Source organism: Lissotriton helveticus, chromosome 6, assembly GCF_964261635.1.
Source record: "Lissotriton helveticus chromosome 6, aLisHel1.1, whole genome shotgun sequence".
Lineage (NCBI taxonomy): Eukaryota > Metazoa > Chordata > Amphibia > Caudata > Salamandridae > Lissotriton > Lissotriton helveticus.
The window spans coordinates 1,478,180,664-1,478,195,298 of record NC_136067.1 but is presented as its reverse complement, the minus strand read 5'-3'; the positions used below and the strand labels follow the sequence as shown (position 1 = coordinate 1,478,195,298).

General features: G+C 45.4%; 1 protein-coding gene across 1 annotated transcript in view; it reads left to right on the top strand.

The window, feature by feature from the left end:
* The window catches only part of CHRM3 (cholinergic receptor muscarinic 3), a 2,680,897-nt gene that overhangs the window by 2,341,951 nt on the left and 324,311 nt on the right, over window positions 1-14,635 (top strand). The gene's annotated exons all lie outside the window — the stretch shown is intronic.

Genomic DNA, 14,635 nt, shown 5'->3' with positions numbered 1-14,635 from the left:
GAGGGGATTTAAATCCCCTCGAGCTTGAGGAAGCCTTTTTTTTATTTGTTAGAACATTCTGCCTTCTAGTGGCAGAATGTTCCAATAGCTTTATAGCCCTTCATAGCAGGGCTATACCGGCTATTTAAGTCCTGCTTCCTAGTTAAAGAGCTTTCCTTCGGCTTGGGCCTTTAATGCGGGAGTGGGCCTTTAATAGCCGGTATAGCCCACTACGACAGGCTATGAGTCTATATTAATTGATAGGTTGAACCAGGGTTTTAAGTAGGCTGGGTCCTGCCGGTGCTCAGCACTGGCAGTTCTAAAAAGCAGATACTGAGATGGGTCCCTATCAGGCTCTCCATTTTTGCCCTCAACTTCAGGGTGGAAAAAAAATCTGACCTCTGCAGCCTTACCATCCTTTACTGCCTTTGATGTAGCTTCAAAGAGACTGGTTATAGATCTTTCAGTCTCATCATTTCAAAATAGAAGCATTTTCAATCTATATAATTAAAAACGAATGTATGTCTGTCTGTCTGACTGTTTGTCCTTTATGCATTACTACACCATTCATCCGATCGCCATGAAACTTTGGGAAGTTGTTGAGTACACTCCCGCGAAGGTTTCTGGCATAAATTTGATTTAAATATCGGCTCCCCAGGGCCCTCATAATCTTTCGAATACTGATGTACGCACCAGATGGAAAAACAACAAATAGTGTATCCACAAGTACTCGAATAAATAAATAGAATTAAAACACCATTCATCCGATCGCCATGAAACTTTGGGAAGTTGTTGAGTACACTCCCGCGAAGGATTCTGTCATAAACATTTTTTAAATATCGGCCCCCCAGGGCCCTCATAATCTTTTGAATACTGATGTACGCACAAGACAGAATAACAAAAAATCGTGTATCCACAAGCACTCGAATAAATAAATAGAATTAAAACAGCATTCATACGATCGCCAGGAAACTTTGGGAAGTTGTTGAGTACACTCCCGCGAAGGTTTCTGGCATAAACGTTTTTATAATAAAGGCCCCCCAGGGCACTCATAATCTTTCGAATACTGATGTACGCACAAGACGGAAAAACAAAACATCGTGTATCCACAAGCACTTGAATAAATAAATAGAATTAAAACAGCATTCATCCGATCGCCAGGAAACTTTGGGAAGTTGTTGAGTAACCTCCCGCAAAGGTTTCTGGCATACATTTATTTTAAATATCGTCCCCCCTGGGCCCTCAGAATCTTTCGAATACTAATGTACGCACCAGACGGAAAAACTAAAAAATCGTGTATCCACAAGCACTCGAATAAATAAATAGAATTAAAACAACACTTTGAAATGTTTTCCATATTAAAATGAATAAGTTTCAATAAAAATTACACAATGTAAATTGAATGTTATCATAACGAGTTTCCTTGAATTTCCTTTCTTCGGAGATCGCAGCAACGCGCGACGGGTAAGCTAGTATTATATAAATGAAGACATAGTTGTTGCCTATTTATCTTATACAACTAACAACCATTGGCAAAGCCAATAGTCCTGGCTTGTTGTATGTGTAATGTTACTTGTGGTATTATATATCTGGATGCAGTCATGAAAGCAGCAAAATACCAGACAGGCGGAACACTATGCTAAGCATAGATATCTAGTTTAGGTGTTTTAAGCCACGCCCTTAATTACATCGACCACACCCCTTTCAGAGACCCCTCAGTTTTTTCATCCCACTTAAAGCCCGGAGGCGAACATTATTGTGATGGTATGGTACCAGAATATAGAGGCCTGAATGTCATCTGACAAAAATATTACCTAATTGGTGTTAATAATATAAAATATATGCCCAATGTTTGTAAATGAGATCTAGGGCACTTTTTTGTCAATATTTTCGCAAACAACCATTGTAATCAATGTTGATTTGGGTGTTTTCTCAAAATATATATTAAAATGAAACTACCGTGTAACACTGTGCCCTTAACTTATTACATATGTAACAAATTGTGGGCACATAGACATGTTCTACAGAATTGAATATTGAATTAGCCAAATGTCAAGCAGAGGAATGAAAAAGGGAATTTTGCTTGAGGATTCGGGAGATTAGTGCGGGCAACTAGCCACAGGGAGATTGTGAAGATGGCTTGACAAAACTAGTAAAGATAGAACGGCAGAGGTCCTAAAGATAGCATCACAGATGTTGTAAAGATGTGTGAGAAATAAGTGGTTCTACTCGCAAGAAGCTTTACAAGGGCATATAACAAACCACGGTATTATCTAAAGTTCTAGAAAATATTAATAGGCAAATACGATAAGGCATGAATTGAACATCCTGCCCAAAAGACAAAGATTGTGGGATTGTTGATTTGTTTTTGTATTTTTGTAGAATTATGTTCTTGAAGTTTAAACTTGTACTTACTTTTGTATCGAAAATACAATCTTACCTTGTTCAATGCCAGTCTGAATAGTTATCTTTCCAGGGAAAGTCCCGCAATATTTGAACATTTAGATGCTTACTACCAACTACACACCACGATTTATTACACATATGAAGGGAAATACGCCACGCAAATGTTAAATGAGTAAAGAGTACAGCTCTCAAAATCCAGCTAAAGCCCCAATAAATGATATGATGGCTACCTGAAAGTTACGGAAGAAGAAATGCGTTTGTATTTTTCTCATGAAACCAATCCTAGGTGCACATTATTGTTTTTCAAATTCACTATAAACGATTTAAAAAAATACTGGGGCTTTCTTAAATGTTATCTTCAAAAGTGGACTGACCCTTGTTAACTTGGTAAAATACATCTAATGATTCTTTATTTATTATTTATTTATTTATTTATTTCGCATACTTTTAGAGCGCAGACCTGTCACCCAGAGGGCATCCTGGCGCTTTGATCAGAGAACCCCCACACAAGACCAGAGCAAACGCGCAGCCATTACTTGGGAAAAAGATAAGTCTTTAAGGCCTTCCTGAATGGAAGATAGTCCTTACAGCTCCTGAGAGTGAGTGGGAGAGAATTCCACAATTGAGCTGCCGCCACTCTAAATGAATTCTTGGATTTCCAGAGGTATATTGCAAGTTTAATGGTTAATTGTTGGAACTGGCACGCTCTGTTTATCTGAGGGGAGGCCCTAGCCAGGCAGAATTTATAAGTCTCATCAGGGGTGGGTGATTACACTCACTTTGTAATCTGCACCTACCCTTGGGTAGTTTAGCACTGAGCAGTCAGGCTTATCACAGAGGCAACGTGTAAAGCATTGGCACAGTAATCTCACACAACAAATATAATGAGCATCACAAAAGAGACTTCACACATGGTGTTTGTAAATAAAGTTTGTATTCAGCACACACATTAACTAACACAACTTGAATATCATGTATTTCTGGGCATAAATCACATTTGTAAATATCACTAGCAGGACTAAGCCCAACCGTGTTAAAATGACATTAGTAATATGCACACTTATGAGAGATCCTATTTCATCCCAACCCTCCCGTCCCCCAGCACTCTTATGTGGTGCGAAACATTGTCAGATCGAGGCCCACTCTGGGAAATAATATTATTCAATACCACACAGTTATAGGGTGCACCACAGATCACAAAGATGTCAGAAATGTGTACACACAGATAATTGCAATACTTTTAAGCAGCACAGTGGCCAAGGCTGCACAGGTTAAAACCAATGGCAAATGAAGTACGCTTTTGCGAAGAAATCCACGTGTACAGCAATACTGCAGTGTGGTGTAATTTAATCACAGGCAGTCACTCCCATACACTAACTCAGCACCAATACATGGTACCACGGATATCAGGCAAGTCAGTATGGTCCGCACTCGCACACACACAGCACCATAATGCGTTGCAACTGATATCCGGCAGGTCATTGATAATGCACATGCATACCCCGTGGCCCCAAACCTTCCTCCACCCTCCAGCTAAACCCGAGTACCCTACTCCCACGGGCTGGATATAAAGAAATCCTTCCCCCTGATACAAAGCCGACTGCAGCCAGAGTCACACTTAGTCAGGGTCCCGAGGAAGAAGGTGGGATAGGCAGCAGGACTAATATAGCGGCAGTCAAAAAATTGGGGGTTTGGCCACTACTCGGGAAGTTCACCCATGGTATGCGAACCAGAAGCAGGCTGTGGGCAATAGTCGTTCAATCAAAGGATTCCACAATGTGCCTTCTGGAACCAGCCAAGTTATGCGAAGCACAGAGGGGTCACACAGTCTCTTGACCAACTTCCAGTCGCTCTCAGAAGCATTCTTTCTCACCACCCAGGCCCAATCTGGGCAATACTACCTGGCAACATGAAGTTGTCGCGCCGGATGAGGAGAAGGCATTTGGTACTTTGCACTGAGGGGACAAAAAGGAGCAATTGATGAGTGGAGGATGAACAGGGAAGCCTCTTGGAAGAAGATTGTATCAGGCTGTGGCCCGATTGTGTCAGGCTGTGACTCGATTCTCGAGCCATTAGCCCACTATGTAAATTTCTTTTTGAAGAACTTTGTACCCATCACTGAGTGTTACATCAAAGACAGCATGGCCATGATTAATTTAATTGAAAACCACCCATTTGATCCCACCACCGAGACTTTATGCACATTGGACGTAGAATCTCTCTACACTAATATCCCACAGAGAGACTCACTCGTTGTCATGGAATCCATACTCAACAAAAGACCACGTCCCCATACAGTCCCCACACTCTTTATCTTACAATTACTTGAGATATGCCTAACAAGGAATTTTTTCACATTCAATGCCCAGTTTTACCAGCAGGTCCGGGGGACATCAGTGGGGGCTATTTTTGCCCCTACGCTAACCATTCTCGATATGGACTGGCTTGAATGTAATACTATTCTTCCCTCTAGCAACCCGTTCCACACATGCATTATAAAATGGAAACGATATATAGACGATGTCTTCCTTATCTGGTCAGGAAACCTAGAAATTCTTAATGCCTTCCTTCACTGGCTTAATGAAAACTGCAATGGTCTCACATTCACCTTGACACACAACAAAGACAGTATTCCGTTCCTCGATCTCACTATCCAGCATCAAGACGGTACTCTCTTCACATCGCTTTTTCGCAAACCAACAGAGCGCAACACTCTGCTCAGCTATAAAAGCTGTCACCCCAGGGCCCTGAGGGACAGTCTACCTTATTCGCAGTTCCTCAGAATAAGTAGAAACTGCTCACACAAAACTGACTATTTTTCTGAAGCACAAACACTTTCCACCAAACTCATTTCCCGAGGCTATCCCCGCCGCCTAGTGTGTAACGCATCAAAGAGAGTGTGGTACTGCCCCCGAGACAAACTACTCGAACCCAAACCAGTGGCAGAACGCCTTGTCTGAGTCACAACATTCTCCGCAGTTTCTAGCATAGTTCGCAAAACCATCAGGAAGAATTGGCCAATTCTCAATGCGGGCTCACTCAACATAGACCCACCTATGTTCGCATTTAAAAGAAGTAAGAATGTGAAAGACCACCTGGTTCGAGCTGCATTGCCCTCCATCCGGAACTCCAACCCCACACTGAATGACCTTTGGTCCTTAGCCCCCCTGAAAGGACATATTATATGTGGTAATTGTATAGTGTGCGAGTTTACCATAGAGACAAAGGAGTTTGTTTTTAAGGATGTGAAAAATGTCTTAAAATCCCTGAGTAATTGTAATACTTGCAACGTGATATATGCCATTTTTTGTCCTTGTGAAATGATTTATGTGGGCCAAACAAAGCAAAAGATCCGGCTACGCATCTCGCAACATCGCAGCAGAATTCGATGCAAGACAGCGAATGCGCCGCTCATGGATCACTTTCTTGAGAAGGGACACACAGAAAATGACATTCGGTGGACAGTTATCACCACTGTGAAACTTCCCCCGAGAGGAGGGGATCTCAAACGCATCCTCAATAAGGAGTAGTTGAAATGGATTTTAAAGACTGATAGTCTCAACACAGGATTAAACCTACAAGAGGACTGGAACACCTTGAGATGAACATTTTAGCCCGAGTTCCATGCATTCCTCCATGTCCTTTCTCTGTTTACAAATGGCTGTCTATTTTACGCAGTAGGATAGTTTGCCTTCTACAAATGTTTTGTTCTAATTACCTTATCTGCTAAATTTTAAATTGTTCTAAAAATATAGCCCTCCTTCTCTCCTATCTATATTCACCCCTTCAAAAGGGCCGACACAGTCGACACTACCTCTTGTCACCTCTTCCATGTCTAATAATCACTTGGAGCGTCTGCCCAATCAAATGCCTTCTCCTCCCACATATAAACTCCATGCATGACTCGCCACTCCTACCGGCACCCGCGACTGAGCAGTACTGCATCCTTACTATTGGTAAGTCCTTACCTAGAAGTTTTGCCCGACCACCACGCTCTATGCTGGTTCCCCCTAGGGCTGCCGGGTCTGCCATCTAATTCCCGCCAACCTTTTGCTTCCCCACCCAGGTTATCGTACCGGACTATCTTAAACGTCCCTATATTCCTGATTGTGATCCGCCTGACGTTCTTTAACTGACCAAACCTTGGTAAGCACCATTGCGACAATTCTCCTGTGTCGCCCCTGATCCTAGTTCACTGTTGGTTTCACTTTGACACTCCTATTAGTTATTTCAGGCCCTTCCTCAGTCTTACACAAGCACATTGCTAACCGGAATCGAATCCAAGCTGACCCCAACAGGTCACAGCAACAGCCCGCCCGGTAAGCCTCCCTTTACCCATCCCACCCACCACCTTATCTGACACCTCACCCGCAACCCGTACTGTAACCTACTCGCCGTTTTTTGCAGGATATTCCTGTGATCGGGTACACAATAAGCCTTGAACCCCTTGGCTTCCCTCTTGGTGAGCTTTAGCCTTCTCCTGTAGATATTGACTCTTTCCAATGTCATCTTCACTAGCCTGGATGAACGCGTCGTCACCCCTTTCCCCCCCCCCTTTTTTAACCTTTTTAACCAGCCTCAGCACTTGCGCCGAATGTAATTATTTCACACCTTGCGCCGAATGTAATTTTTACATCATGCACATGCACCGACCTCAATTTCGTTTTCTTGCATGTGTTTAGGTATCCTTTGTTCAGTACTTGATATCAGACTGTCGCACTCGAACCTTCCTCCCACAGAGTGCATGCCCACAAAATTCACGCTATGTATACATGCGTCCTTTCCGAATTGTCCTTACGGATGTCTTTCGGTATTTTCCTTCCCTTCCTCCCTTTAGGCAAATGAGGCTGCTTTACTATTAGGCATACATTAAATGTCCTGATGAGATCTGTAGAATGTGTTAAACGGATCGAAACGCCGTCGACAACTATGAGCACCTTACACACATGGAATGATTTATTTGCCCTTTAAAAGTGTGAAGGTGTCAATATTGTTCTGTTTTATAATCAAAACTGTGGGATTAACAAGTTTACAGAACGTTAAGCTCTTGCCTAAGCCCTTTTGTTTGTTCCCTTTAATTGTTCCCAGTCCTGATATTTCTTGTGTGATTGACTGGGTACAGGCTTGTGCCCTGTCTTGTGTATTGTGTGTTATTCATGTTTTACATTGAGTGAAAAGTAAATACCAAGACCTCTGCCCGGCTGGGCATGTCGCTTTCAAATATAGCAACGACTTTGTCTATATTTATTGATTAAGCATTATTATTTGTAAGGGACCACTGTTGCCTTAATAATCTTGGAAGAAGGAGGCACCTCGTAAGACACATTTCAATCAAAGTAGCGCGCACGCAATCTGGGCACCATTAAACATGAATCTGCTCCTCAGCGCCTCCATGCAAATGAGGCACAATATCTGGTGAACATTAGTACAGGTCACACTAGACTGTTCTGGTCACACTCAATGCGGAGTCGCAGACTCAGTACCTCCCTTGAAATGAGGCACAACATCTGGTGCACTTGAGCTGAGTGGCACCACACTATTCCGGTCACATACAACAAAGATTTGCCAATTCCATGTCTCCCTGGAAATAAGGCACATGTTTGGTGCACGTTGATCTGAGTTGCACCAGACAATTCTGGTCACAAATCCAGACACACGTTCAGCAATAACGCAATAGGTAGAATGAGGCACTACTACGGGTATACCCTCACCTTCGAGTGTTACAACCTGTGAATGGGACACCGCATGCAATAAGCATGCAGTCGGATTATCGCGTGAGAAAGATGGCGCACCATCGACAAAGCAGGCCAACAGGTGAATCTGTTCATTACCTACAAGACGCTTATGCATGTCGAGGCCCCACAATGGAGGGGCCTTACTTGTTTGATGCGGGCAGTACTTATGGAGCTCTGCACCAGATAATCCGGTCTCCAGACACAATACTTAGTTCCAAGCTCACATCGTGCTACCAGCTGGGATCCAGTAGATGATGTGGGCACTTAAGAGGGCACCGCTCTCCAGGTGAAACAAGTAGATGGTGTGCGTCCCTCGTGGGTGATCCTTGATGTCCCTGGGTCCTCCACAAGAGAGCAGGTGGCAAACCAACTAGCCCCTGAGGTGCCCTCAGCAGCAGGTGGTTAGCCCAGGCCAGCCACTAGTCAGGAAGGATGCACAGTCCCTTCCTATGGCAGTAATCCTCCTTGTGCACAAGAGATTCCTCTGGCAGTGTGCACCACGCAGTTCCTGGATCTCCGGTCTCACGTCCCCACAAGGGTATCTCTGCCCTGCTGAGGTATGGCACCAGTATTTATACTGTAGTGTGCCTTTGAAGTTGGGGGTGGTTCATAGGGTTTCCCTTTGAACCACAGATGCCTCCCCTATATTTAATTTCTGTCTGATATTGGGTCGTGAAATGCAGATCTTAATCTTTAGTGGGGCCATGATCTACCTTCCCAGAGGCCAAGTGTCAAAAACTCTTCCTCAAGTCTTTTCAGTTAGACCATCAAATGGCAGAGGTCTGTCATTCCAGTTGTATGCCCAATGTTTATAGCTGTCTCTGGGAAATGCACATATGTGCTCCCCCAGCCTTCTAGCGCTTGGACGCCTCAGGGCAGCAATCGCGCTCTACAAATATATATTTCATTTCATTTCAGTGTGGACTGAAGTCAAACTAAAAGGCACACAAAGAGTTTTAAAGCAGAGAAATGCCCACTTTCTATAAGTAATAATAATAGAACCTCTATCAGGTTCTGACACAGATTGCACTGCCAAAAGAGGATTGCTCCAACAAATTGATTCTGAACGTTGTTCTTCATTTTAATCCATTTTATTGTTTCCAAATTTTTCCAATTTTTATATATAATCACTTAATGCTCATGCATAATATAGATATCTTGCTCCATATTCAACGAATGCCTGTCCTGGCCTTTCGAACAACACCCGGGGATCTGTAAGACCTGGATAGGCATTTGTTGAATATGGAGCAAGATATCTATATTATGCATGAGCATTAAGTGATTATATATATAAATTTGAAAAACTTGGTAACAATAAAACGGATTAAAATGAAGAAAAACGTTCAGAATTGATTTGTTTGAGCAATTCTCTTTTGGCAGTGCAATCTGTGTCGGAACCTGATGAGGCTCCATTATTATTTCGTCTATAGAATTTGTGCGAATGGATGTAATGCACATTATACAGAGTTGCACGCCGTAACAATGGTAATCTTGAACTATATGTATGTTTGGAAAACACGGAGTGCACACTACCACTCTTCAAAACTTTCTAGAAGTGGCATTCCTAATTTTTTAATGACAAATTCCTCTTTACCACAGGAGAGGGTTTGTCTTTGTGAATTCAATAATAGGAAACATTATGAGATTGATCCATTGTAAGGCATTATTGCAGCTTGAAGTAATTTCAAATATTCCCCATGTTAACCTATGGGAAGAGTAAATCTCATAGGTAGTGAAAACACATATGGGTATTATTCACTACCTGTGCAGGGAACACACATGTGAACCTCCCTGCCTTTCACCTACCACTTGCTTCACCCCTCAATATGTACCCCAGGGGTGCCCTAGTGGTAGTGAAAGGTCCCCTCAGTATTGGACAGTAGTTTGAAAAGGCCAATCTGAGCATAAGTGCATTTGCGCACTCACAGACCTGCAATGTGACACATGTTTAAAATACATCGTAGGTGCAAGTGAGCACACAAAGGCCTGCAATGGCAGGCTGGAGACATGTTTAAAAACAACAGGTAAGCACCACTTCCTAACATGAGTAGGAGGGGCACACACACTTTCACACAGCTTTTACAGTGGGAAAGTGCCCAGAGCCCTAAGGACAAAGAGGGAGCAACCAAATCAACCGGGACACGAGATGCTCCCTGAGACCCTTTTTTTTAATTAATTTGTTTATTGGCATTTCTTCAACAGAAAAAAAAAACCACATAGTACATTCCAAGCAGTTTCAGGTCATTGGCACAGCATCAGTTCTGAACATGGGCTAACGAATCGTAAATCAACTCCATATTTCCCTAGTTAACACATGACAATATAAACTTACACAGCATACTCCACCTCCATACACCTCTTCAGCAACTACAAGCTGTAGTCCCAATCAGCACACCGTTGTACTAGTGCAGAGCGATTCAGTCAGAGGTTATGTCTGTGTGGGTCGACACGCCCTCCCCTGTGTCCTCTTCATCTGACCTAGATTGACCCTTCCTGCATCTCCTCTCCATATACAGTGCCCAGTAGTTCTTGGGGCGGTTACGTGGTGGGAGCAATTCGCTATAGTGTTCGGTCTGAGTGCAACAGTACAGCATGTCGTGGGACCAACGGGCTAACGTGGGTGTGGGGCCTCGCATCCATGTGAGTGCAACCCAGCGCTTGGCTACTATGAAGGCCATGTCAACTAGTCTACGCTTGAGAGGTGGGATAGCCATAGAATATCTCAGTAAAGCCAGTGAAGGAGACGGTTGGAGCGCCAGTCCTGCAACTCTATTCACCTCTGCATAGACAGCGCGCCTGAAATCAGCCACCCTCGGACATAACCATGCCAGATGTAAAAAATCTGCATTTGGCTCACCACACCTCTCACAGCCAGGGCTCTCGCGCAAGCCAAATCGAAATAAGCGTGCGGGTGTGTGATAAACCCTATTCAGATACTTAAAATGTTATAGACGATGTCGGCCGTTAAGAGACACCCTACGGACACTAGTGCAACAATACTTCCACATGTCTTCCGGAATTTCGGTCTCCAAGTCCGTCTGCCACGCCAGCCGTGGTTTCGAGTAGGCTGCCGTACGTTCAGTCAGAGTGATCCGATATAGGTTCGTGATCAGTTTGGACGAAGACTCGGCAGTAACTATATATTTATATGTTAATACAGTTGGGGGCTCTGCCATGTCGCTTCCAAGCAGATCCCTCAAAGCCCTTCTCACTCTATGAAACTGAAAGCGCGGAAGCAATGAAGTCCCCGCTCCCTCTCCCGGAGTCAGTTCATCCCATGTACACACCTTTTCATTCACAAAGAGGTCCCCTATTGTGGTTACATTCAGTTCAGAAAGGGCAGAAAGCACTCCCTTATCACCGCAAGAACCCAGCCATGAGCACCACTGCAATTTTGCCTCCGGGGCGTATAGCAAAGAGCAAGCCTGGGCATCCATTAAGTGATACCATGCATGTGTTACTGAAATCATAGAATCTAAGAAGCTCGTGTTGCGGTCCCTTGGTCTGGACATCAGGGCCGGGAGTGGAGCTGGGGACGCCACCAGCGTCTCAATCTGTATATGTGGGGCGTCAGCCGGGCCGTGGATCCAGCCGTGGACATGTGCCCCCTGCGCAGCGCGATAATACAGCTCTAAGTCCGGAGCATTAAGACCTCCAGATTCATATGGTCAGATCAGGATATCCCAAGCTATCCTGGGCTGCTTCCCAGCCCACACGAGGTCAAGTACCAGAGCATGCAGTTGCCGGAAGAATGTTTTACAAAACAGGAAATGAGGTAAGACCACCATCTTTAACAACGAGATGCGGCCCATCAAAGACAGAGGCAGCCCCTTCCATTTGTCGACATCATCTTCCAATTTGGATACGGCGACTCCATAGTTTTCGCGGAGTAGTATGTCCAGGTCAGTATGGAGCCTAATGCCCAGATAGCGAACTGGGTCAGTAGTCCACTGTATAGGATAATCCGGATCTACTCGCTCAGTAGCGGGAGTAAGAGGAAACATGACCGTCTTGTCCCAATTCACGTGAATTCCCGAGAGTGAGCCAAACAGGACCACTTCACGCAGGACAGCAGATAGATTATCCTCCGGGTGCCTCACGTACAGCAAAGTGTCATCTGCATATGTAGACACTATTAATCTGTACGTGGGAAATCTAATACCGCGATGGCTATGGTACTCACGTAACGCACAGGCTAAGGGTTCCACCACTAGGGTGTACAGCAGAGGGGATAGCGGGCAGCCCTGCCTTGTGCCGCGTGCCACCGCGAAAGATTCAGTCGTGAGCGAGCCTATGCGCACTCTTGCCATAGGGCAAGCATACAGCGTGTTCAGAAGTTCAAAAAAAGCTCTCCAACCCCCATGCGGCGAAGCACCGAACGAAGGAAGGGCCACTCAACAGAATCGAAGGCCTTCTCCATATCTAGGAAAACAGCCACCGCAGGGACGGCTAATCATGTGTGCTGAAACGCTGCAAACACCGTCCTAAGATTATAAGACAGGTTTCGGCTAGGGACAAAACCCGCTTGCTCAGGGGCCACAAGAACCGAGAGCAGGGGGCTGAGGCGGTTCGCAATGATTTTAGCAAAAATCTTCGCGTATATATTTAACAGTGACAGCCGCCTGTACGATGCGCAGGAGGCAGGAGGCTTCCCAGGTTTAAGTATGGCGACAATAATAGCTTCCCTCATTGACGGAGGCATCTCCTCAGCCATCTCCTCCACGAGCAGTTGGAGTTTGGGGATCAGCATCTCCAAAAAAGCTTTATAAATTGAGGCCGGGAAGCCATCACTACCAGGAGCACTTCCAGCCCTCATCGAAGACAATGCCAACACTACCTCATCCCTTTCAAACGGTTGAACCAGAAATTCCCGATATGTGTTAGTCAGCACTGGCAATTGAATATGCATCAGGTAGTCCAGGATACGTTCTTCTGAGGCGGGCCCCCTAGAGGCATATAGTGCGGCGTAGTATTCTCTAAACCGTTCTGCCACCTGGTCATCCATTAAAGCCTCATCTGTCCCCTCATCCCTAAGTGCAGGTATGCTATTGTCGCGTCTGCGTTGCTTCGCCAGTCGCGCCAGCACCACCCCCGGGCGTTCCCCCTCTCCGATGGACCTAGCAGTGGCATATTTCCCTAAATGTAGTACCTCAGCGTCTGCTTCCTCGTGATACTCTCGTAGAGTACTGGGAAGCTCACTGGTCAGCTCGTCATCAGGGTTTTGCAGTCTGCGCTTCTCTATATCCCGCAACTTATTTTCTAGTAAGGAGAGCCTGCCACGGATTTGAGGACCCCCGCATGCTTAGCAATGGCCAGACCTCGCATATAGGCTTTGAACGCAGTCCCATACCGTGAGGAAGGAGGCCACTGATCCTACGTTCCTCTCGAAAAATAGCTCGGCCTCTTTCGCCATCTCCTCTCGGAAAGCCTCGTCTTGTAGCGCGAATGGCGGAAGTCGACAACTGAACGACGGGGGGCGAGGTTTGAGCGCCTCCACCTTAACAAGCCCTGGATAGTGGTCCGAGTACGTACGGGGAAATATAACACACGACTGCACATTGGGAAGGAGCGCGCCAGGGATCAGCCAATAATCTATTCTCGTATGTATATTGTGCTGTACCGAATAGTGCGTTTAACCTCCCTTACTCGCATGCAGTGTTCTCCAGGCGTCGTGCAGGTCTAACCTAATCATTTCAGCATCTAGTGCGCGTGCGGAGTTCGACGGCCTGCGACCTGGGCCATCCGACCTGTCTAGTGTTGGCCATCTCACCATGTTAAAGTCACCTCCCCACAATACATGTCCCTCGCAGTGTTCCCGTATCTTGGATGCTGGGGTAAGATAGAAGGAAGGGCAGTCATAGTTTGGTCCGTATGTATTTACTACATGAAAGGACATGCCCTTTCCAGCACATTTTGTAATGATGTATCTCCCTTCCGGATCTGTTCCCACCGGCGTTAGCGTCAAGTCGGATCTAGGATTTGCCCATGTCAAGACACCGCGCGCATGCGATTTGAACCCTGCAGTATGTGTGTGTCTGTGTAGCCCTCTATAAGTGAGCGTTGGGCTGTCTGGGCGCAAGTGAGTCTCCTGCAGTATAGCAATATCTACAGAGTGTCGTGTGAGGTATTGTAAGACTCGCCGGACCTTTCTGTGATCATTAAGCCCTCGCACGTTCCATGTCAGAAGTGTAATGGAGTCTAAAGCACGTGATAGCTGAGTCACGTCAGAGGGGTCATCGTGTGGAATATATTAGTGTGAGTTGTCCATGACCAATAGTACCTTGACCTATACATAGTGCTCGGAACCCTAAAACTCCAATCAAGTAAAACAACAAGACCCAACATGCATGTCATTAGGAGGCAATGGCCTCGTACCCTTCCCCCCACCCCCGCTTGCCCAACCCCAACATGGCTGCGCCCCGGAGCCCCGCCACCCCCTGTCCCGCCCCTCACCCCAAAATAGCTGCAAACACCTCCCCCTACCGCCCACCCCGCCACCCTCAACTCTTCAATAT